Source organism: Mustela nigripes, chromosome 7 (assembly GCF_022355385.1).
Source record: "Mustela nigripes isolate SB6536 chromosome 7, MUSNIG.SB6536, whole genome shotgun sequence".
In the NCBI taxonomy this organism is placed as follows: Eukaryota; Metazoa; Chordata; class Mammalia; order Carnivora; family Mustelidae; genus Mustela; species Mustela nigripes.
Window position 1 is genome coordinate 52368491 of NC_081563.1, and position 27594 is coordinate 52396084.

The 27594-nt window shown below is 38.3% G+C and overlaps 1 protein-coding gene across 5 annotated transcripts in view; it reads right to left on the reverse strand.

Annotated features, from left to right (window-relative positions):
• ZNF638 (zinc finger protein 638) overlaps positions 1–27594 on the reverse strand; it is a 133435-nt gene that overhangs the window by 71288 nt on the left and 34553 nt on the right. The window contains exon 1 of one of the 5 annotated variants that reach the window (XM_059405887.1): positions 11500–11518. The exons of the other annotated variants lie outside the window; for them this stretch is intronic. The gene's annotated coding sequence lies outside the window, so the exon portion shown is untranslated. Of the gene's footprint in view, positions 1–11499; positions 11519–27594 lie in introns of those variants that run through there. 5 annotated transcript variants of the gene reach the window in all.

The window sequence follows — 27594 nt, forward strand, 5'->3', positions numbered from 1 at the left end:
GTGGCTAAGTGGGTTAAGCCACTGCCTTCGGCTCAGGTCATGATCTCGGGGTCCTGGGATCAAGTCCCGCATCGGGCTCTCTGCTCAGCAGGGAGCCTGCTTCCTCCTCTCTCTCTCTGCCTACTTGTGATCTCTCTCTGTCAAATAAATAAATAAAATCTTTAAAAAAAAAAATTCATTCTGTGCTTCCTAAACTTGAGTCTTCTTCATGCTTATACTCAGAGGTGATATTTCAAATATTTAGTAACTGGTAAAGCACAGCAAGGAACAATTATAACAGTAACTTGTGACTTACAGTATGTAACCAGGGTCCTGAGCCCCTCCTTTCTCTACCCCCCTTAAGCTTTTAGTTGCTATAGCATAAGGTGGGGAGTTGGGGAGAGGGGGACAGTCCTCGGGAAGGGACTAAAAGAGTGGGAAAAGTGGAGGTCTGCCCTTGGGGAGAAAGCTACTTACTAATAAGGGCAGAATTATTTCCACTGCCATTATCTATATCAGTGTTGTAGTCATGAATATCAGTCCTGAAAGATTCAAGATTCATAGAACAGTTTGGAATATAAATGAAGAGAATTAAAAGGCCTTTCCCTAATTGAAATTTCAACTCTCAGTAAGCAGAGATCTGGGTTGTTTGCATTTCTAGCCTTAAAACACACACGTGTGCACACACACTAGATGTCCTATCTCATCTGACATGTAGTGAGTGACTTACATGGTTGAGTCCCAATGTGAAATCTAATGAGGACAAAGCAGTCCTGGCTCTCCCAAAGAGGCTGTCTTCCCTTCTCTCTTGGTAAGACAAGTTAGGGGCTTAGTCATAGTTATATATGAAGCATTCTGATTCCAGGACCTACTGTTGGCTAGAGGTAAGAAAGTTTCTCTCCAGATATGTGTATCCTGGAAAATCTATCATTATAAGCAAACATCACTCTTTCAATAGCTCTCTTTAACCTCCCTTCTAAGAACAAGTTTAATCCTTCTGAACTTTAAGCCAACACTTCTAACTTTTATCCCAAGACTCCTTCTGGATTTAAGACCTATTCTAAGTATATTTTCATTTTAGATTGCATTTAGTTACTATTTTCAGACACTGATTGACTGATGTAAAATCATCAAACACATTCTTGTGCTACCACTATCACTTTTAATCCTGATAGAAAAGTTTCTGACAAAGTAGTCCATCAAACATCACTAAAGAGGAATTACGATAAATTACTTTACTATACATGTATAGTAAAATTATAGTATAGTATAAGTTACTATACTATACTAACATATGATAAATTACTATACTATACATGCTCAGCTGTCTCTAGTTCTATTTCCACTACAGTGGAAATTTTCACTACAGTGACATGAATGTTAAGTGTGAAGCATGAAACACAATGCTCAACACTGGTAAGAACTGACAGAGACTATTTTTAAAATATACAAAAAAGTATGCCTACAATGCATATGCCAAGTAACAGATCTTCCATGGCTAAAAAAACATTAAGTAACTTTATGAGTTTTCTGTAAATGAAATTTAAGGAGTACACCCATATTTCATTTGCATAATTGTCTTTTTATTTTTCAAGTGTAAGCATATTTCCTAAATGATTAAAAAATCATTTAGGAAAGTTATGGTTTAGTCTCTCTTAAAACTATCATTCACATTAACTGCAAACAAAACATTTTGATTAAAAAGAAGCTGGTAATTGTAGTTCAAGCGTTCCATTTATAAAGTATTACAAACTTTCCTTTTGCAGTTATATAATTTTCAAGCTTCATTTCTTCAACTCTAATGTAAAGACAGGCAAGCCCCACCGATCAGCATCCTTTCCTTTGTTGCTTAACTTGTCTCCCCTTTGTTTAAACTTCAGCCCTACCAAAAATGCCTCGGAAATGCTCAACGCAAATGCTAATCACTAAATGAGGCATAGGAATTTATCACCTCAACAGATTCAGAAGAATAAAATTCAAAATCAACTATCGGATCTTTCAGGATACCTAAAAAAATTCTAGGTACGCCTCAAAACTTAGAGAAACTGTCTTAACATAAATATGTCACAGTAACTTCAAACCCAACTCTTATTCACCCACTAAACAAATACTTTAACAGTGCTGATCTTCATGGGGAAGTAGCAAGGCTATTAAGCCAGAACAGAACCCTTCCTTTATAAAGCTAATGCTCCAGTTTTTAAGATGGAGTTAGTGTCTCATAAGAACCAGAGAAACCAAAATGATAAAATACAGTTAGAAATTTGGATATTTCCCTTTTCACAGCTCTCCAATTAAGAGGGTTTGCAAAGACTGGAGATTGGTCAAATAAACTATGTTACACCATATTTTGCACCTGTAAAAAGGAATATTAAATATCCTTGGTGGGACATACCCTAAGGATAATAACTAGTACATAAAACCCTCCAAATTGTTTTCCTCTTTTTTAATTGGCATATGGACAAAACGTAAAATGCTGATTAAAGATAAAATATCCACATAATAGTATTACTTATATAGATATAGTACTACCATCACATATGTCTAAAGTCAAGCTGGTATCTAAACCAAAAATAGCAAATATAAGAGAATCCTTGTTCTCCAAAATCTGCTACTACAAAAAACCCAAAAGGTTTCACCAACAGTGGCATTCAGTTACAGTTATTTGTAAATTCTGGTAATATCACAGAATTTTTACAAAGTAACAAGTGACAGCCAAAACTCCGAACAAATGCCTGACACAGTAAATATAATCTTTATTAACTATAACTATTAGGGAATATGCCATTTTCTGGATAACTGAGCTTTAGCCACAAAAAGGATGGTTCACCTACAGTAATTTATGAAATCACTAAACTAACTCTGAAAAACCGGAGTTAAGATCTGAGTTTTTCATATTAACACCGCTTTGAAAACAACTATAACTAAATATTAATACTTAAAAACAAATTTTATTCCTATCATATAAGTAACATATGCTTTTCATAGAAAATAAAAAGTAGTATATTAAATCCTTACCACTAAAACCATGATCCTAGAATGAACTAGTATTTTGATTTAATTTCTTTCAGGTTTATGTGAATACACACATGAATGAGAAGGGCAGGAAAATACACCAAACTTTACTGTATGAAATTAGAAATACAGTTTTCAGTTAACATTTTATTTTCCTATATTAAGTATCTTTTAAAAACCAGGATATTTACTGGTCACGAAACATTATGAACTCCTCAAAAAACTCTATTATTGTGATAAGTAGCAGTTAACTCTTTTCTATGCCCCTTTAAAAACCGAAACATGCCACTCTGAAACAACAAATATTCAATAAAATGTCAAACATAAAAATTCTTTTGGAAACACTTAATAGAAACTGACCTCCGAGGCAGGCATGCAGAAATGGCTTGATGGATTAAAAATATATTGACACTAGATCCCATAAATTCCTTCTGAGATGTTCACCACCATGGAAAATCAAACACTGCCTGTTATTCTAACATAATCTTTTGGAAGAAAGATAGTCCTTTATTTTCTGCTAAAGATACTGTTAAAGATACTGTTAAAGAAACCAGAAATCTAAAAATCTACAAGTATCATCAAAAATTAGTCAGCCTGGGCGCCTGGGTGGCTCAGTGGTTAGGCCGCTGCCTTCGGCTCAGGTCATGATCTCAGGGTCCTGGGATCGAGTCCCGCATCGGGCTCTCTGCTCAGCAGGGAGCCTGCTTCCTCCTCTCTATCTCTCTCTGCCTACTTGTGATTTCTCTCTGTCAAATAAATAAATAAAATCTTTAAAAAAAAAAAATTAGTCAGCCTGATCATAATGGCTCCATTAGCCATAATGAAAAATTTATATCAAAACCCAAAGGTGAACTTTACAAAGCACTTTAATATTCATTATCTACCTGGAACCTCACAACCACACAGTGAGCAAGGGAATCCCAGTTTTTACAGATTAACTGAAGCCTCAGGACTGAGTTGCAAGACCATAACTAGAATCTATACTTCCTCTCTGTATTTTTCCATACAATATTCTAGATACATAAAATGTAAATTTTATTGCTTTGCTTTTTCTCATTGTAAAAAAAAGTAATAAATGTTCATTACCACCCCCCCAAAATAAAGAAAAATTACCCTCATGACATACAGAAGCGTTTTTTCTATAACTTTAACATAAAGGAAAACCAACCACTGACTTTTCCAGATATATACATCTTGCTGGAGTGACTGCCAACATATAAATCCACTTTTCTACCTAAGAATACGGGTATTACACTGGCCAGTTAATATAAATGAGAGTACTTATCTTTCTACGCTTTACTCAGTTTAAATGTCACTCAATCTGCTAATCTCTTCTACTATACAGATGGATTCATTAGCCAACTGTTTTCTACCGCAAATTGTGTCCCTTCATGTCTCACAGAAGGTAAGTCATAACTCTGATGGTATCACAAGTTTGGCTGGACAATATCACTAAAACTTAAAATGCCAAAATGTGGTACACCTCAAAGAAACTGTCAAAAAAGAAACAGAAAGAAAAAATAAGCAGACGATTAGAAACATCATTTGATATCATGGAGGGCACCACAAACTTCACTGTCACCTGAGCAGGCTGATAAACATGATTCCATATATTTAAAAAAAAAAAAAAAAAAAAAAAAAAGCTCAACTTGCTAACGCACAATGCTAAGAACAGATCACCATGAGAACCATGCATTACCCATCCCATATAGCAATGATTTAATAGTTAACTATTTCCAGGAAAACAATTTTTTTTAGATTTTATTTATTTGACAGAGAGAGACAGCACAAGCAGGCAGAGTGGGAAAGGGAGAAGTGAGCTTCCTGCTGGGCAGGGAGGCTGATTTGGGGCTCCATCCCAGGACCCTGGGATCATGACCTGAGCGGAAGGCAGATGCTTAATGACTGAGGCACCCAGGTGCCCCAGGAAAACAACTTTTTGATAAACAGGATGAATATAATTATATGTACTTTTTTAAAAAGCACTGCATACATAAATGGATCTTGAGAAACCACTCTGTACTCGTAGTAAATGATGCCTCCCTGAGAAGTGCTTTGGTGGGCCTGGTTACCTTGCTACCCTCAAGAAATGTAATGCATTAATCAAAGAGAACTGTCTAATCCAAGATGGAATAAAGAAATCTCTCCTGGGACTGTTTTTAAAACTAGAAATGAGAAAAGTGGTGGATGTTGATAAAACTCATATGCTACCAATAGCATTTTTACTGCCTCAGTGAGAAAACACAACCACGGAAACAAAATAAAGCCAATGTAACAGAGGTCAGCAGGCCCAAGAAGTAAATACAGTATGGAAGTCATTCACTACCCAGATGCAACCGTTCTGAGGCATAACTGTATTCCTGCCTTCCTTGCAATTAGGCTGTTCACGTTCATGAAGCGTACAGGCCAAAATATGTCTGTCTCTGCCTAAAATGAGTTTCTAGAATCTTTGATTAAGCATACCTAAACTATCTGGTCAAATGCCTTAAAATGCTAAATTCCTTTAAGTCTTCACAAAGCATAAAAAAGCATATATATCATGTACCTTTTTTTTTTTTTGAAGCTTTTATTTACTTGACATGAGAGCTCGTGTGCACAAGAAGGGGGAACAGAAAAGGTAGAGGGAAAAGCAGGCTCTCCACTGAGCCAGGGATCATGACCTGAGCTGAAGACAGACGCTTAATGGACTGAGTCACCCAGGCACCCCAATATGTTATATTTTGTATAAAAAAAAGAAAATAAGAAAACACATATATTTGCTTGCAGTCACAAAAAGAAACACAGGTAGGATAACAGAAACAAGCTGATTACCTATATGGGATACTGGACAGAAAGGACTTAAAGAAAATGGGAATATTTCATGGAGTACATCTTATTATACAGTCTGACTTTCAGAAGCATGTTAACAACCAACACTTATTTAAATTAAAACAAGGATGGAAGAAGGTAAAAAATCTAAAATTGAAAGCAAACTAATCATTTTTCAAATGTATACTATAACCCACTTAAAAAACTGATGCATGTAACTTACGAACCCCCTATTTGCTTTATATATCCTCTGTTTTAGAGGAGTTAGGAAAAAGGGGAGAACTACAATAAATTCTTACTTTTTTTAGTAGTTTGTTTTGGGGAGATTTTTTGGTAATGATAGAGCTGAAGCAATTCTTAAATTACTTTAGATATGTTATAGGATTAAGCAAATAAGTAAATATTTGATAGTCTGGGGAGCCAGGGCTTTCACTGTGCAAGACAAGATATATATATATGAAATGAGAAAAAGAAAAACTGGACAATAAATTATAAACCACTGAAAAAAACAAAAGTCTGTAACTCCATAGCAATCAAACACTGCAAATGTAGAGTACTGACTTGAAAAATCATCATTTTGTAACCATAATAGTAAAGATTGGTTCAGACAAAAATATCTGTGCATGTTAAATCTAGAGGAAATTTTAATAAGTAGGACATCTGCGTAGTATTAAAATGTCTCTCCACCAATCAATTAGTTCTGGGGGGATAGGGAAGAAATCAAATATTTTGACCAAATATGTTATCAAACGTATTATCATTCATGGCAGACAGATGGACATCATGCACCTCCAGATTTGATACCATGGGGACCCAGCACCACTTATGTGATTTTTCTGGCCAGGGACACATAATCTGAATCTAATCAAGAGGAAACATTAGATAAATCCAAAATGAGAAATGTTCTATTACCAAAAAAAAAAAAAAAAGAAAGTAAAAAGAACACAGAAAAAAAGAAAGCAGGCTGTACTTTTCAAAAATGTCAACTTTACGAAAAACAAAGAAAGGTTATAGGAAATGTTCCAAAGTAAAAAAGACTAATGGATGTAACAATTAAAAATACAGTTATCTGACCCTAGACTGATTCTGTACTGGAAAAACAAAACAAAACAAAAAACCCATAAAGTGTTATAAAGAACACTACTAAGTCAACTGACAAAATCAGAAAATGGTCAAGAATTTTATCAATGTTAAATTTATTGAGGTTGCTAACTATACTCTGACAACAAAGGAAAATACTCCGTCCTTAGGAAATAAACTAAAGTTAAGGAGTACAATAATATGCAATTACTCTCAATCAGTTCAGGAAGAAAAAAAATCACATGTGTCTATGCGTGTAAAAATGGAAGAGGGGACGTAGGGACAGACAGGGTATTCCTACCAAAGATTTAATTAATTCGAAAGTTCATGACCCAACCTCTTCAGTCCAACACCAGACTAACCCCTTATTTATATACGAAGTCAAAAAAAAAAAAAAAGACTCCAAGTATGGCAACAGGCAGAAAACATGCAACACAATAAAAGAGCATCAGCCCTAAACACATCTTTGTTTTTCTTTTTCTACATCCTGCTCACTCCCTATTGACTATTAGTCAGCCCATTATGCAATTCAAAACAATCTCATCTTTGGGGACATTTCAACTAATCTGATGATATCCACCCTGCTAGGAGGGGTGCCAGTGAATTACTTCATGCAAAATTGGTTAACTCCCATAAGTAAAATTTAACACTAATGTAGCATAGTGTTTTCTAACAAGTTAGACCTTAGATTCAGTGTATTAATTCTGGTCCTGCTGAGTGCTAAAAAAGTGACCTTCAGCAAGCTAGTTAACCCAAGCCTCAGTTTCATCATGTGAAAAATGGGAATAAAAACAACACCCACTGCAGAATGGTGATTATACTTTTAGGGGCCTGGGTGGCTCAGCTGGTTAAGCAACCAGTTCTAGGCTGCCTCTTAATTTCGCCTCAGGTCATGATCTTAGTGTCCTGAGTTAGAGCCCTCCCTCAGGCTCTGCACTCAGCAGAGTCTGCCTGAGATTCTCTCTCCCCCACCTCTGCCCCTCCAAAATAAATTAATAAATCTTTTTTTTTTAATTATACTTCCTGACTCACAACAGGTGCTGCTCAGAAACTGTTAAGATAGTAAACAAAATGCTTTACTTAAGAAGTAGGTAGGTATCTGCTTCTTTTATTAAGACTTGGGTTATTTCTGAAAATGTCAAGATAGCTGAGATAGAAATAAAATTAGCACATGTATATACACACTGTGAGTGTGGTATATGAGACATAACTGGGGAAATTTGAATACCGGCATTAAGGAATTATCATTTTAGCAGTGATAAGCATGTTTTTCACTAAATATTGTAGAGAAAAATTCTGAACTATAAATTGAATGATATAGGATTTGATTAAAAATAATAGGGTGGAAGGTAAAGACATGACCACTAGCTTGCAATTACTGAAACTGGGCAATAATTACATGGGTTAACAATTACATAATACTCTCTGCTTTTGCATATTTTAAAAATTTTCCATAATAAAAACTTTTCTAAAGAAATGAAGACAGTCAAAAGAAATTAAGACTGGAACAAGAATTATTTTGGTATTCAAGGGATTCAAGAGTTGAAAATAACCCAAAATATATAAATGCCCAAGGTAACCACAAAGAAAATACCAAAATATGTGTACCTTAAAACCTTCCTGTCCTCCCTAAACTCTTCTCAGGACAAAACCCTTGCTCTTGGGGCCTCTGGGTGGCTCAGTGGGTTAAGCTTCTGCCTTCCCACGAGGTCATGATCTCAGGGTCTTAGGATCAAGCCCCACGTCAGGCTCTCTGCTCAGTGGGGACACTGCTTCTCTCTCTCTCTCTGCCTGCCTCTCTGCCTACTTGTGATCTGTCAGATAAATAAAATCTTTAAAAAAAAAAAAACCCTTCCTTTGACCCTTGCTGACCATTATAATAGCTATGTTTTATTTCTACACCTCATCTTCCTCCTTTCCATTGTTATCTTCCAAATAGCTGTTTTCATTTTCATTCTCAGCCACAAATTTCAAACTATTATAACTATATAAAGTTAAAGTAATTAAGGAGCAAGTAATGTTGAATATAAAGAGGGCCTTATTGGCTTTAGCCACAAATAAAATTACTTTCAAAACCTGTCAATCTAAACCACCACATGCCAACATTCAGTAGCTCCTCTTTCCTTGCAAAACAGCCCAAACAATGTTACTGGGTACCCATACTGGAAGCACTGATTCTTAGTATATAAAGCATTTTATGAGGAATTTGGACAGATTTATTCAAACTTTATGACCAGTACACATTAAGTCATGCTAGAAAGAGCACAATTTGGACTCCAAGGGCTAGATAGGTTCTTACCCAGGCTCTGATAACTACTAACTGAGTTCATTCACTCAACACAGGAGCATGGAGCCTGGGGATAGATACAAAGATGAATGTAACAATCATATAAATAAATGGTTACAATATATTTGGTAAGTGCTACAAGAGAGGTACATACAAAATGTACAGATAAACCAAAATTTTAATGAAATATTAGATGATTTTTCAACTGCCAAATTCTATCAATTTAATCTGAATTCCTTTAAGCCTCTTTTTAACTAAAAGGGAATATCCACAAGAAACAATCTTTTATCAAAAGATGCTGCCTGAAACTTAAACACTTGTAATAAAAATATCAGCTAATATTTATTAAGCACCTAGTATATGCCAAAGTATACGGGCTTTCTATTCATTGTCTCTTTCAAGTCTCACAACAATCCCAAGCAGGAAGTAGTATTATCACCAATTTACAGGTAAGGAAACAAAAGTTTAGAAAGAATAAAGTAACTTACCCAAAACCTTAGACATTCAGTAAGGGAAAACAACAGACATCTGAATCCAGATCTCCTGATTCCAAAGCCTATTCTCATTTCACTAAACTATTTGTCTCGCATTTTCTTTCACTACATAAAAATTTCCAGAGATCACCTTAAGAGCACGGGAGAGAAAATCTTTATGACAACCATGAAGTACAAAGTGATCTCTGATTTTTAATAAGCATTTTTTTAAACAAGAGTATCTGCTATATACACTCTCCAAGACAAAAAGATTATAATACTAAAATATAACCAATATTCAGGGTAAAAAATATGTGACATGAATAAATACATTCTGAAAACTAGTTAATAGAAACTAATGAGATTTTGTGACGTCTTCCATTTTTTCTTTCCCCTTAGCAGATAGCAACAATGAAGCAGGGAATGGCCCAGCATATTTTACTGTATTAACAGGATGGATTCCACACAATTTTTTAAAAGTGCATATTACAAAATATGCATAAGAGCCGTATATGAAACGTTGTCAAATTAAAAAAAAAATGCAACATCAGCTAAGTCTAGAATGCCTAATAAAATTAAAGCTATGTTGAAATAATGTAAATTATGCACTTATTTTTCCATATAAACTCATTAATCATTTTTTGGAAACTAATTTTTCTGATTTAGCAATACTAATTGCAAATCTGAATCAGCAAATATCCCCAATAAATAAATCAACCCTTTAAAACAAATGGGGGGTGGGGGGACGGGAAACGACGAAGAAATTTTTTTGTGCACAATTCCAAAGCCGGTTAGAAAAAAAAAAAAAAAAAATTGAATCAACTTCAGTTGCCGGATCCTGTTAACAAGTTTTTCTTCAAAAAGCCATCAGATTAAAATAGGGTTCCACACCCCCCCCCCAATTTTCTCCTTAGAGTAAATCTTGAGAAAAATTAGCTAGAGGCAGCCGTCATTGTCTAGTTCAATTAAAGATTTTGTACTAACGTTAAGTCTCCCTCATTCGCAATTATCTCAAACAACAAAAGATCCGTTTCAAACGTCCTCAAGGGCTGAACTGTGCGTTATACACTCTCCCCCCAGCTTTAACAGAACGGGGCGCAGCCTAGGAATCACACACAAACCATTAACGATCGGTATTCCGATTCCTTGGAGAAATTTGTTTAAGTATCAGAATCGTTTGTGAGCCCTCCGTATCCCGCACAGAGGTGACATTTTCTTTGCTTTCAAGGCTGCAAAAGGCAGGCACAAGAGACAGCGACAGCCAAAGCCGCTGGATCTAATATTCCCCCCTTCACCCCAACTCCCTCTCCCCCAGCCCCAAACACAAACATGCTCTTCTCCGCACGCTTCTTGCACAACGCCGCTCGCCAGAGGGTTTAGCTCCAGCTCCGCCGCCTCTCTTCCTGGCCCGACAGGAATGGTTACTCCCTCCTCCATGCTCCCGCACCACCGCTTCCTCTGGCTGTCAGGCCTGGCGCGGCCTCGGCAGGCCCTGCGCCGATGGGGAAGGGGCCGCCACGGCGTTGCCAAAGGGCTGTCCTCATTCCTCCGCCCAGTGCACCCGCCGTCGGGTGGCTCTTCCTGAAGCAAGGTCCCAGCGCAGTTACCCGACCCGGCCCTCCAGAGCAGCGAAGTGAACCGACGCGGTAGCGGAGCAGCCAAGCTTCCCTTCCCATCCCGGGGGTCCCCCAACCTCCTCCCGCCCCCGCCGCCTGCCCGCCGCCATTTTGTGCGCAGCCGCTGCGACACAGATACAATAGTCGGCCCGGACCGCACGGGAAAGGCTCAGGACCCCACGCCATGGGCTCCCGCCTTCCAGCCCCCTACACCCCACAAGGCAGCAGTCCTACCTATGCCTACCCGACTAACAGCCGGATCCCATTTGTGCCCCACACAGTTTAGCACTCAGCCTCCAGTCTCGACGCCGAAGAAGCTACCGCCTCCAGAGAACTGCACGCATGCGCGCCTATCGAGCCTTTGCGAGCCCTCATCTGCTCCCGGCGCCTGCGTACCGCTGGCACCGCGCTCGCCAGGAGGCACGAGAACGGAGCCTGAGTAGCTTGTTTCCGAAAGGGGGCGCTCTTGGGCGTAGCGTTCCCGGAGCCCAGCGTGTCCTTAAGCACCCGTTGTCAATTCCTCTACCTGCTCTCTACCTGTCCTATCCATATGATGCGCAAACTATAAGACCCGTGTTTTCTCGCCTCCGCGATGTCTTCCCTGAACATTTTTGCCTTTAGTAATATCTTGCACTGGATATCATAATATTTTGTATGGTTAGGAGTTTGCCTGCCTTTAAGCTCTCGCCTTATATCTATTTTTGCCATTCTATAGCGGTGATGTTGATGTATATCACGGCCACTGAAAATGTCAGAAAATTAGAAGGCTGTTGAAGCTTATTAACCTAAAAGCTTAACACTCTAAAAATCTTTCCATGTGTCATTTCACAATCAAAATACCTCCCTTTGTGATAGATATTCATAACCTTCATTTGGTTTGAAAGAACTTGAATAACTCAAGGTTACTCTACTACACCAACATAAAGGCTCAATCATTGGGCAAAAATCTGGCAAAATTCCCAAGTCTCGCCTATGGATACCACAAAAATCACACCACCTAAGTCTCATGTATCAGTTACCAAGCAGATGTATATTATTCTTTCTTTCCTATTCCTATAAATATTTTATTTATTTATTTGACAGAGAGAGAGATCACAAGTAGGCAGAGAGGTAGGCAGAGAGGTTGGCAGAGAGAGAAGGGTTGGGGGGCGGGGAGGGGAGCCGGCTGCCTGCTGAGCAGAGAGCCCTCTGTGGGGCTGGATCCCAGGATCCTGAGACCATGACCTGAACTGACTGCAGAGGCTTAACCCTCTGAGCCACCCAGGCACCCTCACTTTCTTTTCTTTTCTCCTTTCTTTTCTTTCTTTCTGTTCTTTCTTTCTTCTTTTCTTTCTTTTTCACAGAGATGTATTTCTTTTATTCATGTTAAAATACATAGAAAAAGAGAATACATATAATATATAGATACAGATATCTATATAGAATATATACAGAATAATATAGAATATAGATAGAACATATAGAATAGTATAGAATATATAGAGAATATATATAAAAGAAAATACATAAAATCTATCTTACCCGATTTTCATTTCAAATTAAAAATACTGCAGAGGCAGCAAACCAAAAACAACAAAGAGAAAGCCAACAAGCCAAGTCCACATAACCAATGTTAAAGCTTCAAGTGTTTTCTTCCATACATTTCTATATATTCATACTAACATACACAAATGTGTTATTTGCATGCAATGGGAAATGTTCTTTTTCTTTTTTGCCAAAAACTTGACATTAGCCTGCTAGTTCCTTTTCTGATTACTGGAATTTCTCCAAGTAGATCCCCTTTCTTAAATAGTTGTGCAATATTCATAGCATGGCTCCATCATCAATTATTCAACCTGTTGACACTGAAGTTTTTTTTAGTCTTTCTGACACTCTAAACATTGGTGATACATAAACAGTCTTACCAACTGATATTTTTATTTCTAAAGGCTAGAATCCCCAGAGTTAGACATCTACATTAAAGATATATATATATGTATTATATATGTGTAGTTGGATTTAATTCTATTAGATATTGTCAGAATGCTTTTTGAAAAGTTTATCCGAAGTCCCACTTCCACCAGATGCATAGGAAAATGATCATTTCTCCACAACCTCACTTATTTCTCTAAACTCTGAAATGACTTAAGTATCATGGAACATGTCCTCCTCTCTCTCTCTCTGACTGCCTCTCTGCCTACTTGTGATCTCTCTGTGTCAAATAAATAAATAAAATCTTTAAAAAATAATAAAACTTGGTATAATTAGGGACACCTGGCTGGCTCCATCAGTAGAGCAAGTGACTCTTGATCTCAAGGTTTTGAGTTTGAGCCCCACATTAGAGACAGAGTTTACTTAATGAATGAAAGAAAGAATAAAAGAAAGAAAGAAAGAAAGAGAAAGAAAGACTGGGTGCCTGGGAGGCTCAGTCGGTTAAATGTCTACTTTTAGCTCAGATCATGATCCCAGGGTCCTGGATTGAGTCCCACATTGGGCTCCCTGCTCTTTGGGAGTCTGTTTCTCCCTCTACCCCTCCCCACTCCTTGTGTTCTTCTCCTTCTCTCAGTGTCTCTCTTTCTCTGAAAAAAAAAATACATAAAATCTTTTTTTAAATTAAAAAAATTAAATAAAAAATTAAAATTTAGGTTGGTATAATTAACCTTTGAAATATCTCACCTGGTGCTTTTTCATGGGGTGGCTCTTGAACAACTTTCTCCAGATGGTTTTATGGTATATAATTTGATTAGAATTTCTCTCTCTTCCCTGCAATCATTTTTGTAATTTAATTCTCCTCGAAAAACATCTATTTCATCTGGTTTTATTTATTTATTTGAGAGAGAGAGAAAGAAAGAGAGAGTGAGCATGGGGAGAAGGAACAGCAGGAGAGGGAAAGAGAGTCCCAAACAGACTCCACACTGAGCATGGAGCCCAGTCCACGACCCTGAGATCATGACCCCAAGATCACAACCTGAGCTGAAACCAAGAGTCAGATGCTCCACTGACCATGGCACCCAGACATCACTCATTTGGGTTTTCAAATTCATTTTCCTAGGGTTGGGCAAACTAACTTCATAAATTCCTTTTTTTAAAATGTTGTCCCCTTAAATAGTTTTATTTATTTCTACAGCACTTATCACCTTCTAACATACCATATAATTTATTTCTTATTGTTTGTTATCTGTCTCTCTCCACTAGAACATAAGCTCCATGATGTTAGGGATTTTGCCTCTTCTCTTCACTGCTTTATCTCCAATATTCCAATATCTTTTTTTTTTTTTTTTTTTTTTTTTTTTTTTTTTTTTTTAAAGATTTTTTTTATTTATTTGACAGAGAGAAATCACAAGTAGATAGAGAGGCAGGCAGAGAGAGAGAGAGAGAGAGAGGGAAGCAGGCTCCCTGCCAAGCAGAGAGCCCAATGCGGGACTCGATCCCAGGACCCTGAGATCATGACCTGAGCCGAAGGCAGCGGCTTAACCCACTGAGCCACCCAGGTGCCCCTCCAATATTCCAATATCTAGAATAATACTTGGTACACAGTAGGAAAATCAGTGTATTTTTTATAAAAAAAAAAAAAAAAAAGAATGACCCTGATGGGTAAAAAAATGTGTGTGTGTGCATGTGTGTATGAAGTTATTCAGTCTCCTTTCATATCTACTGGCCATGTACATTTCCTCTGTGAAAAAAATCTTTTTAATATTTTTTGCTTATATTTCTAATAAGCAGATGGTCTTTTTCTTATTAGAAGATAATTCTTAGTATATAAGGAATTTTTTTTTAATTTTTATTTATTTGACAGAGAGATCACAAGTAGTCAGAGAGGCAGGCAGAGAGAGAGAGAGGAGGAAGCAGGCTCCCCACCGAGCAGAGAGCCCGATGCGGGGCTCGATCCCAGGACCCCGGGATCATGACCTGAGCCAAAGGCAGCGGCTTAACCCACTGAGCCACCCAGGCGCCCCGTATATAAGGAATATTAATCCTTGTCAAATATGTCATAATTGGCTTCTCCCCACTCATATTTTCTGAGTGTCTTTTGCCATTATAAATTTTAAATGTAATCAAATTTGTCAGTCTTTTCCCTTATGACTTCTGAGTGTTCTTTTTGTCTAAGAAGTCTCACACCACCCCCAAGAAGCATACATACCTAGGAATTATATAAAAATTCTCCTAAACTTGTTAAAATTTTGTTTACAATTTCATAATTTTATTTTTTACAGTTAGACATACTAAATCTAAAATTTATTCTTGGGGGGCCTGGCTGGCTCAGTTGGAAGAGTGTGGGACTCTTGATCTCGAGGTCATGAGTCCAAGACCTGCACTGGAGATAGAGATTACTTACATGAACAAAGAGGTAAATAAATTTAAATAAAATAAAATTTATTCTCTTTGTATGAGGTAAAGATCTAACTTTGTTTTCTTTCAAATATATTAAATCAATCATGAAGTTTCCATGTACTAAAAAACCATGCTTTCTCCCCCTTCATTGAAGTGGCCCTTCCCTTTAAAAAACAAACAACGAAGAAGTAAATTCCCATACATAAAATGGATTTATGGAACTTCTAGCCTGTCCTCATTATCTATTTGTCTATCTATGGGCCAGTACCATTTGTTCATTCATTAACTGATGCACTAAATATTATCTGACGGCCTACTTTTTTCCAGGAACTCCTCTGGCACAGAAGAGTCAGTGGCAAACTACAAGGCAACACTGACTCGTGCCCTCATGGCACATACAGCCTTGATGGGGGAGACAGACAATAAACAAGGCAATATATAGTATGTGTTATGGAAAACAACCAACCAAGATCAGGACATAGGGAATAAGGAAGTGACAGAGGTTTCAATTTAAACAGGATGGTGGTCAAGAAAGGCATAACTAAGGGATCTCTGGCTCAGTCAGTAGATGATCCAACTCTTGATCCTAGGGTCATGAGTCCTAGCCCCATGTTGGGTGCAGAGATTACTTTAAAAATAAATAGATAAATTTCTTTAAAAAAAGAGAGAGAGAGAGACATGACTAAGAAAGCAGCATGTGAGCAGAAAGCTGACTGAAGTGTATGAATAAGCAGTAGAGAAATCTGGAAGGAAGAGTATTCCAGGAGGAGTGAACATAAAACACAAAAACTCTGAGGCAAAAGCCAGCTTGTCATACTAGAGAAACTGCAAGAAGGCCAAAGAGGCTGCAACAGCGTGAGTAAGAGGTGACACAGCAGATGAGGTGGAGGAGAAGCAAGCTATATTAGTCTGCTATGGTTGCCATTAACAAAATATCACTGGCTGGGTGGTGGCTTAACCACAGGGATTTATTTTCTCACAGCTTTGAAGTCTAGAAGTCTAGATCAGGGTATAGTCACAGTTGGTTTCTCCTCAGGCTTCTCTCCTTAGTTTAGCAGTTGACCACCTTCTTTCTGTGTCCTCACACAGGCTTTTCTCTATGCACACACATCCCTGTTGTCTCTAACCCCTTCTTAGGACACCAGCCATACTGGATTAGGCCCACTCACCTGCCTCCACTTAACTGTAATCACCCTTGAAGGCCCTACCTACAAATACAGTCCTATTCTGAGGAATCCTGGCTGTGAAGACTTCAACATATGAACTTGGGAGGAGAGAGTCAGTTCATAACAAAGGCCATGTTGAGGCCTTTGATTTTTCCTGTGAATGATATGGGAAGGTTTTGAACAAAGGGGCGACATAAATTGACTTACATTGATTATTTACTCTGTGTCACTATTCTAAATACTAGAGGACACAGTAGTCAACAAAAACCCAGAATCTCCTTTCGCGGAATTTCCATTTTTGTGGAAAGAAATAATAAACAAAGGAATATATAATGTGGTAAAGTAAAATAAGGTAAATAAGGCAAGTAAGGGAAAAAATGATGAAGCAAGGGCTAGGTAATGCCTTAGATAGGATAGTCAGGGAAGTCCTCCATGGTAAGGCGAGAGTGAAACAGAAATATAAAGGAAGAGAGAGGGAAAGTCTTGCAGATATCTGGAAGAAGAGATTTCCAACAGAGGACATAGTAAGTGCAAAGGCCCTGGGATCAGAGCACTTTGGGTTTGTTTAAGGAATAACTAGAAGGCCAGCACAGTTGTGGTGGGATGACATAGAGGAAGGACAAGATAAGGATGGAGAAGTACAAGGGATCAGATTGTGCAAGTCTTTATAAGCTCCTTATGGCTATACAGAACATTGAATACACAGTGGAACAGGAATCACAAGAGTTTCCCTCCTGCTCTGATATTAACCTCACTGGATTTCAGTTTTCATAAGGGGAAAAGGGGGAAGGGAAGAGACTAGATTATTCTGCCCATCAGATGTGAGTCTGGAAATCTATAAACTGAAAGATGCTCATGGATTCATGTGGCATGCATGAATTTTTTTTCTAATTTTAGAATCTACCATATCCACACCTCTCCAGATTTTTATATCTTCTCGCCACCTTGGACCACTTGCAGAAATTCTCATTCCCATCTAAAAATGTCAATATTATTAACACAAAAAAAGTCATCTTACTCCACCCACTCTTCTGACCATGACTTTTGTCCACAATCCTCCTCCCCATTTTTTATCCACTCTGTTTTCTGATTGGTCAGGCAAGTACTGAACAGCTCTGTCCACTGCTCAGCTCCTGCCTGCTCAGCACAGCTCAATGCCTGAAAGGCTTAGAGAAAAGAAGAGTCATCACAAACCTTTCCCTGGGATTTGCTAACATACATGGGGCTTTGTCTCAGTGACACAAAGGATCTCATCCTCATTTCATCTCAAGTACAAGGATAGTAAAAAATAGGATTTGGGGGTAGTAATTGCCCTCCATATGTCTTTAGAATCCAAATCTAATGATTGGGATAGACACATGGCCATGATGAAAACCATATCATGCCTGCTAATTTTGTCAACAAAACTTGGCTCTTACCAATCCTTGAATTTTGCCTCCTTGGTGACAGACTATAAGGTGTACCCACGTAGCATTTAGAGAGGAGTTCAGAAACGAACTCAAAAGAGCAAGCAATTATTTTTCTGAGTTTTTATCAAAGCTCATGCAATGGTAACTAGAAATCAGATTGTCCCTTCTTGTTAAGGTGGTTTCTAAATACAACCACAGAGTCTTTGATAGGATTCATGTCACAAGGTAAAGCCTAATTCCACACTCACTGAATGCAGATGGGACTTAGCCTATTGTTTCTAATGAACAGAACATGGTGGAAAGGATGCTATGTGACCTCTCAGGCTAAGTCATAACAAGGAGCTTCCACCTGACTTTCCCTTCTTTTTTTTTTGTATTGCTTATACTAGGTAAAGTCAGGTTCATGAGAACATTCAAACAGCCTATTGAGAAGCCCAAAAGGGAAGGAATTTGAAATACTAACAGAAGCAGACAGCACAACAGATCAGGAAAAGAGACTGTCAAAGAGAGTCCTGCTAAAACATTGTCATCCAGAAGTAACCTGTGTGCATCCAAGGCTCACTCTCTAAGGAGCAAGAACCCTAAACATTGATGGGGCAATAGGCTTCACTAAAACAGTTCAGTTAAGTTACTAAACAAATAGGGGCACCCAGGTGGCTCAGTCCTTAAGCGTCTTCAGCTCAGGTCATGATCCCAGGATCCTGGGATTGAGCCCCGCATCAGGCTCCTTGCAAATCTCCCTCTCCCACTCCCTCTGCTGTGTTCCCTCTCTCGCTGTGTCTCTCTCTGTCAAATAAATAAATAAAATCTTTTTTAAAAAAGTTAACTAAACAAATAAACAAACAATAACAAAAACAAGTCCCAGGGGAAAAGGATAATTGGGATCTAGATTTGCTACCATGTAGTACCTAAAATGTCTAGTTTTCAGCAATAAAATAATTGCAAGACACACATAGAAACAAGAAGGTGTGACTCATACAGAAGAGAAAAAGACAACAACTGCCTGTAAGAAGGCCCAGATATTGGATTTAACATAAAAAGATTTCATAATAATTATTAGAAATATGTTGGAAGAACTAAATAAAAGGAACCATGCTTAAAGAAGTAAATGTACAACATGTTGCAACAAATAGAGAATGTCAATAAAGATAGAGGAATAATTTTTTTAAAGAACCACATGGACATTAGCTAAATCACACCATGCTGGGCCCCATCGAATACTATAGAGCCCTCTTCTGTTAAGACAGCACTGATGCGGCAACAGGTCTGGATGCAATTCTGGATCCAGCTTGCATCAGAGCAGGGGTGCAGGCAAGCTTGGCATAGATAAACATTTTATACTCTTTTGGGGCAGCAGAGAGAGATTATGTGGATGGCAGGCAATGTAAGCTCCTCTCCCACTTCCTCTCTTCCAGGAAGGTGGTAGAATGGCTGCAACAGAAGTCAAAGGAGTAGGGTTCTTTTTCATTTTTGAAGAACAGTTAGATCAGATATAGAATTTTTGGTTGACACCTTTTTTTTTTTCTTTTAGCATTTTAAATATGTCATTCCATTGTCTTCTGGCCAACATGACTTCTGGAGAGAAATCAGTTGTCACTGTTACTGGGGCTCTCTTGTGCAAGATAAGTCCCTTCTCTCTTCCTACCGTCAAGATTCTTGGTCTTCTAACAATTTGACTATATTGTGCCTCATGTGGATCTCTTTGGGGTTTTTTTCCCAAGATTTTATTTATTCATTCGGGAGAGACGGAGAGAATACGAGGAGAGGGAGAGGCAGAGGGAGAGGGAGAAGCAGACTCCCTGCTGAGCTGGGAGCCCAATGTGGGGTTCAATCCCAGGACCTCAGAATCATGACCTGAGCCAAAGGCAGACACTTAACGGAGTGAGCCACCCAGGTGCCCTCAATTGACTATTTTCAAGTGTGTTGGTTTCTTTCTTCTGCCTGCTCAAATCTGCTATTAAACACCTTGTTTTAGTTTCTTACTAATCACCCCATTAGTGACAGCGGGATTCCCACTCTGGGATCACTGGCATGGATGAACACACGACACACAATGCTGAAAATATGAGATTGTTAGCAGTTTATTGTCACGTATACTTACAACCTGGGGAAGGAGGACATCACATAGGGTCCTGTGAGAGTCATACTTAGGAACAAAGTGAACAACCACATGTGGGAGATAGGCTTTGTACTATCAATAGGGTGGGTTTGATACCTGGCTCCTGGTATCAACAATTATTTTGTTTGAATACTTTCAGGGACTTGCAGGGACTGGAAACATGTTACTCAGGAATAGTCAGGAACTGCAGCTGGTCCCCATGATAAGAAAATTTCTTTGGCTTGGGGTATGGATTTTCTTTTTAAAGTGATGAAAATGTTTCTAATATTTATTCCAGTGAGGGCAGTGTAGAACTCTGTGAATATGCGATAAACCACCGAATGGTACACTTTCAGTGGGTGAGCTGTATGATATATGAATTATATCCCAATAAGGCTTTTATATTAAATGTTCTGTCTATAATTTATGAGACTTTATTATAAAGCTACACAGAAAAAAAAAGTAGAGTCTCCAGTTCAGCCTTTCAAAAGCCAGGTCTCAAAGAGCAATAGAATATGAGCTTTTCATCACTCGTGACCCAACAGCAGCACTGCGGACTTTGTCATCTCCTCATTCCCTCTGAAATAGGCAAGGGTTGTACCCTACTTAAATAAGTCTACCATGCAGATGACTCTGTATTTCTAGGTTTCTGCTTCTCCTCTAACCTTGGCTTCTGCTTCTCTTTTTTCTGCGAGTTTTCAATTCGGATTTGTGTGAATCCCCTGGTCCCCTTTTTGACAGAGTTCTCATACTAGTTCATTCATAAGTCACTGGTCTGGCTAATATAATGTCTCTTTTAGCTAAGGCACTTATCCCTAATTTAATTAGCTGTGGCAAAGGCAGTAAGGTAATATGATACATTGCTGGTGCAAATCTAAAATGAATGGTACAGCCATTCTAGAAATGCACTTTTTTTTAAAGCTAAACAAGAATTTTCTATATAGCCCTACAATCCCACTTCTGAGAATCTAACCTAGAGTAACAAAAACTTACACTGACACGAAAAACCTATACACAGAGGTTAAGAGTAGGTTTATTTGTAATAGCCCCAAAATGGACACAACCAAACATCCCTGAAGGGTAAATGGATAAACAAATTTGGATACATTGATACAATGAACCTTAGTCAGTAGTAAAAAGAAACACATCTTTTAAAAAGGAACACATTACAGAAACATGCTACTGCTTGGATAAATTTTGAAACATGCTGGGTGAAAGAATCTGGTCTCAAAGGTTACATTCTATGTGATTCCATTTATATAACATTATCAGAACCTCAAAACTGTAGCGATGGAGAGTAGATCAGTAGTTGTCAGGAGTTATAGTTGAAGGGAAAGTGTGACTATAAAGGGTGTTTTGGAATGATAAAAGTATTCTTTATTCTGATTATGGCAATGGTTACACAAATCTATACTTGAGTTAAAATACAAAGAACCAGGCACCAGGGTGGCTCCGTTGGTTTGTCACCTGCTTTCAGCTTGGGTCCTGATCCCAGGATCCTGGGATCAAGCCCTGCATTGGGCTCTCTGCTCAGCAGGGAGCCTGCTTCTCCTTTCCCTTGTACCTCTTCCCTATTTACTTGTGCTCACTCTCATACTTGCTCTCTATCAAATAAAATTTTTAAAAATCTAAAAAAAAAAAAAAATATGAAGAACCATACAGCAAAAGAAAAAAAAATTAGAAAGAATAAGTTTCAGTCAAAATGGTCCATCTGAAAACAAATTAAAAAAAAAAAATACCCTAGAGCCTTGCAAAGAAATCTCTTTATTGCCCAGAGACAGTGATCTCAAAATGGATGTGGATCATAAAATTACTAATCTTAGTAGGTTACAAAAGCCAATAATCTGCTTCAAGCTAATGCAAAGGAGACACAATGGAAGATCTGATCAGGGTCTAGGAAGACCCAAAGAACTGGTAAAGCCTGAAGAACCAATGTCCCTCTTACCTCCTCCTGCCTCACCCAAACCAATTCTAGGTTGGACAGAGGTGAATATCACACCATAAATGAGCCAGCTGAAATGCACACTGGGGACAAGTGGAAGATAAGCAGTGCCTCCCCTCCTCAGAAATGCCCCAAGACAGAGGCAAAGACTAAAACAGTTAAATTGAGTGAAGGAGCTTAACAAAGAGGCCTATTCTGAAAGAACAGAAATGAGTATTCACATTCAATGTTGATAGGAACAGTCTTTCTGGAAGTTGATCTGGCTTAACAGAAACCTTTAAAAAAAAATGTCTTTACTCTGAATATGGCAATTCTATATCTAGGAATCAATCCTAGAGAAATAAAATCTTTTATTTTTAAGATTTTTACTTACTTATTTGAGAGAGTGGGAGAAAGAGCACATGAGCTTGGGAAGAGAGAGGGAAAAGCAGAACCCCTGCTGAGTGGGGGTAGCCCAATTCGGGGCTTGATCCCAGGACTCCCAGATCATGACCCAAGCCAAAGGCAGATGCTTAACTGACTGAGCCACCCAGGAGCCCCTAAAGAAATAAAGTCTTAAATACAGATACAGTCATTCGGTATTTAAAATGGCTAACACTGGGGGTCCCTGAGTGGCTCAGGTCATGATCTCTGTCCTGGGATTAAGCCTCAGGCTCGTGCCCCAACATCAGGCTCTCTGCTCAGTGGGGAGTCTGCTTCTCTCTCTCCCTCTTTGCTCTCTCTCTCTCATAAATTAATAAATAATAAAAATCCTTAAAATGGCCACCACTGAAAACAACTCGAATGTCCTCAAATTGCCAACGTTATATTTTTCATTTCACAAATATTTATTAAGTGTTATCTGTATGCTAGCCATTCTGATAAGCACTAAATATGCAACAGTATATATACATCACATTAAGGGCAAAAATGGAGAGTGTTCAGAAACTGCAGAGGCTGCTTTCAGGCAAACAGGCTAGAGCGACAGAATGCAGAAAGGGCCACAGCCACCAACTGGCTGGGTATAGATGGACCCATCGGGTGCCCACCTCAAACTATCCCTAGGCCCTGACTGACCAATGGGCTCCTTAAAACCAGGCACAGCTCCCAAGAAGATTCCGTGTGTCACCATATCTTTTCCTCTTCCCACTTTAAAAACAACTTCCACCCACCGCCTCCTGGCCGACAGCATCTCCTCTCCTGTTCCATCTATCGCTCCCTTGTGGTGTAGTCAATAAACTTCTGTCTCCTTTGTTCTGCTGTTCAGATGAATTCTTTCACTGCTTCTACCCAATTGCTGCCCCACATTTGGGGGCCTCCATTGTATCAAGAGACACCCCATTTAGGCACCACAGAAATTTTATACCAATTTAATGCAGCAGTTTTATATCTTAAATTTAATAACAATGCATGGCTATATTTTGTATATATTCAGGTTTTTAATTTCATTTTTTCCAATAGCTTATTTTTATTAAATTTCACAAAAATATTGGTCTGTGATATTGAAAATTTTTAAAAATTGGTCCTTCACCACAGATACTTTGAGAAGCATTGGTGTAGAGAATTTATAAGATGGAGTCTGATTGGATGCAGGAAACCAATTATTTTGGCCAAGAATTATAGCATAGACTAAAATGTTGGCAGTGGAGATAGTAGGAAATGGGAAGACAACATATTTAGGAGGAAAAATTGGTATAATTTGGTAATACAGTAGATAAGTGGGAGAGGTGAGAGATGTGTCAATGGTGATTCCTAAGTTGATCGCTTATTCAGTGGGACAGATGATCCTGCCATTCACTTAGCTAGGCAACACTGGAAGACTGCCAGGTTTGGGGGACAAGGAGGGCTCTTGAGTTCTATCTAGCTTGGATATGTAGAGTTTGGTGTGTCTTTGACACAAGTAGAAATGCTAAATAGACAATGAGATATCTAGCGTAGGTCTCCAAAGAGGCTTATGAGATGTAAATTTAGAAATCCCTGGCAGATATCTAATAACTGAAGCTGTGAGCCATTGATGAGATTACCTGGGAAGATAATACTGAATGAGAAGATGGTTAAGGCCAAGTGTTGAGAATAGGCAATATTTAATGACTATGAAGGAAAGGATGAGCTTGCAGAAATAACTGAGGGAAAACTACACAATTGCTTTATACCCACATAATAGAATACCACTCAACAATTTAGTTTTTTAGATTGTAATGTTTACTGAAAAAGTTTAAAGTATTTGTCATACGTTCCCACTTTGAAATAGAAAAGTATACATATATGCAGTATATGAAGTAGATGCCATCAAAAGCCCGGTGTTAACAGTGGGAAATACTGGGAGAGTTTTTTTCCCTGCTCATTTTTATTTCTACTTTTATTTTTTTTAAATGACCACAGTTTTTTCCTTAAGCCAAAACGAACTTTATAAAATTTATGTGCACACGAAGATACAGCTCTCAGATTTAAAACTTTACCTGAAACCTAGGATGTATATTGATGTTTTTTCTTTTGCTTATAAATATCTTCATTTTTAAAAGATCATTCTGGGGGCACATGGGTGGCTCAGTGGGTTAAAGCCTCTGCCTTCGGCTCAGGTCATGATCCCAGAGTCCTGGGATCGAGCCCTGAGTTGGGCTCTCTGCTCTAAACAAAAGATATGGTGAGACATTTCACCGAGGGGGGTTAGTATAAATAGCCAACAGAAACCTGCTCAATCTCACTAACAACAGCGAAAATGAGACCTCAATGAGATTCATTCTGTTCAGTCAATGAATATTTATTAAAGTCTAGTGCATACTAGTTACCCTCTAATCGCTAGGGATACAACAGTGAACAAGACATACAAAGTCCCTGTCCTTGTGGAGTTAGCCTCGGTGGAAAAAGGCAGTGTTGATAAGGGCTCTGGAGAAAAATGAAGCAGGGAAGGGGGATAGGGAGTGGGAAAGAGGACCATCAGATTTTAAAGGGGATGACTTGGGGACTCCTGGCTAGTTCAGTCAGTAGAGCGTGCAACTTTTGATCTTGGGATTGTAAACTGGTACCCCACGTTGAATGTAGAAATTACTTAATATTTAAAAAAATTAATAAACAAACAAACAAAAGGGATGGACTAAGAAGGCCTCACAATTCAATAAAGGCCAGAAGGAGGTGAGTCAACCATGCAGCTCTCAGGGGGCCAAGGACAGGATTTTATGCACACCAATACTGTAGAGTAAAGCAGACAAAGACAAACCAATAAAAGAGATTAAGTAGTATTCATGGAAAGAAAAAAGGACAAGGAACAGTAACATTGCAGAAACCTAAGAAAAAGACATCTTCCTTCTCAACTTTTCTAGAGAATCTGAACTCTAGAAGTTAACTGAGGGCGGCGCCTAGGTGACTTAGTCAGTTTAGTGTTCAACTCTTGATCTCAGCTCAGGTCATGATCTCAGGGTTGTGAGCTAAGTCCCACATTAGAGTAAAATAAGTTTTATATTTAAAACAATTTGAATTACACAATATCTTTTGGATACTTTAAGTATTTTTACCTACAAAGTTTTTTTTCAAAGATTTTATTTATTTGTTTGGCAGAGAGAGAGAACTTGAACAAGCAAGCAGAGGGAGAGGGAGAAGCAGGCTCCCCACCAAGCAGAAAGCCGGACCTTGAGCTTGATCCCATGACCTGAGCCAAAGGCAGACGCTTAACTGACTGAGCCAGCCAGGAGCCCCAGAAGTGTTCTTTTCTGAAGAGTGAATGTACAAGTGTCAGATTTCCTCAGTAGATAGTTTTAATACGATCCTCAAATGGTTAAATAAGTAAAGCACAGTATCCTTTAAAACAAAAGCTTCCAGATTATTGAGGGGCGCCTGGCTCAGTCATTAAGCATCTGCCTTTGGCTCAGGTCATGATCCCAGGAGCCTGGGATTGAGTCCCACATCAGGCTCCGGGCTCAATGGGAGGCCTGCTTCTCTCTCTCCACTCCGCCTGCTTTTGTTTCCTCTCTCGCAGTCTTTCTTTGTCAAATAAATAAAATCTTTTTAAAAAAATAAAAAAATTAAACTCCCAGATTATTAAAAAGGTCTTTTTTCTATTCAGACAGAAAATATATAAAAAATAAAAAAAAACCTATCCTGCTTTTTTTTTTCTTATTTCTGGGTTTTTGGGGTTTTTTTCCTATTTCACTACTGGGAATATAATAACCCTACAACCTTTAATAAAAAATCCACTGTATAAATAAATACAGTCCCTGTCATAGTCTTTTCAGTGACTAATCTAAGGGTGGGAAATAGGAAAACATGCCTGACAGAAAAAAAGTTTATGAAATACCATCTCTAACAAAAACACCTAAATTTGGGACGCCTGGGTGGCTCAGTTGGTTGAGCAGCTGCCTTCGGCTCGGGTCGTGATCCCCGGGTCCTGGGATCGAGTCCCACATCGGGCTCCTTGCTGGGCGGGGAGCCTGCTTCTCCCTCTGCCTCTGCCTGCCTCTTTGTCTGCCTATACTCGCTCACTCTCTCTCCCTTTGTCTCTGGCAAATAAATAAATAAAATCTTTAAAAAAAAAAAAAACACCTAAATTTGATTTGGATGTTTTGGGTTTTTTTGTTTTTGTTTTTGTTTTTTTTTTTTTTTTATCAAGAGAAAATCCTCAAACAGTTCACTCATCTGCTTAACAAATGAAAACAAGGTAATTCTGTAAATTAATAGGAAAAAATTGAAACTTTAATTCCATAAAAATTTAACATTTTTTATCTGCCAGGCATTGTTCTGAGAGCTTTTACACACATCAATTGATTTAATCCTGAGAATAATTTGATGAAGTGGACAGTATGATGTTCCCCATTCCATGGAAAAAGGAACCAAGGCCCAGAGTAAAATCATTTGCTTAATGTCACATAGTTAATAACTGGTCGCCTCTATGTATACTCAGACAGTAGGGCTCGGTAACCCACACCCTTAATCACATTATATTGCTTTCCTCATATGAAGATGTCTTGGCGGAAGGAGACAGAACAGAGGTCAAAGAAAAAAAAAAAAAAAAGAAGACGGCAGAAATCTAAGGAGGCAATATTGGTTGCCTATTAAGTATCTGATACGTCTGACTGAGAAATCCTTAACTCATCTACCAGAATTGCTCTTCTTTTTTTCAGCTTTATTATTTTTTAGCTTTTTTCTTTTCAATTTTTTATTTGAATTCTAGTTAGAACTTTATTTTTATTACAAATAAAATTGTAAGATATTTCTACATCATGATGATTTGATATACATAGAAATTGTGAAAGGATTTCTTCCATCTGGTTATCTGTCACTATATATTTATTTATTTATTTATTTATTTTAGATTAACACAACAGGTTTATTTTTTGCTGTGCGCCATGTCCAGTGCAGCTTGGTAAATGGGTTCTGTCCCAAGCAGTTACACAGTGTCCCTGGCTGAGTCCGTATTCTTGTGATACTGACATCTTAACAT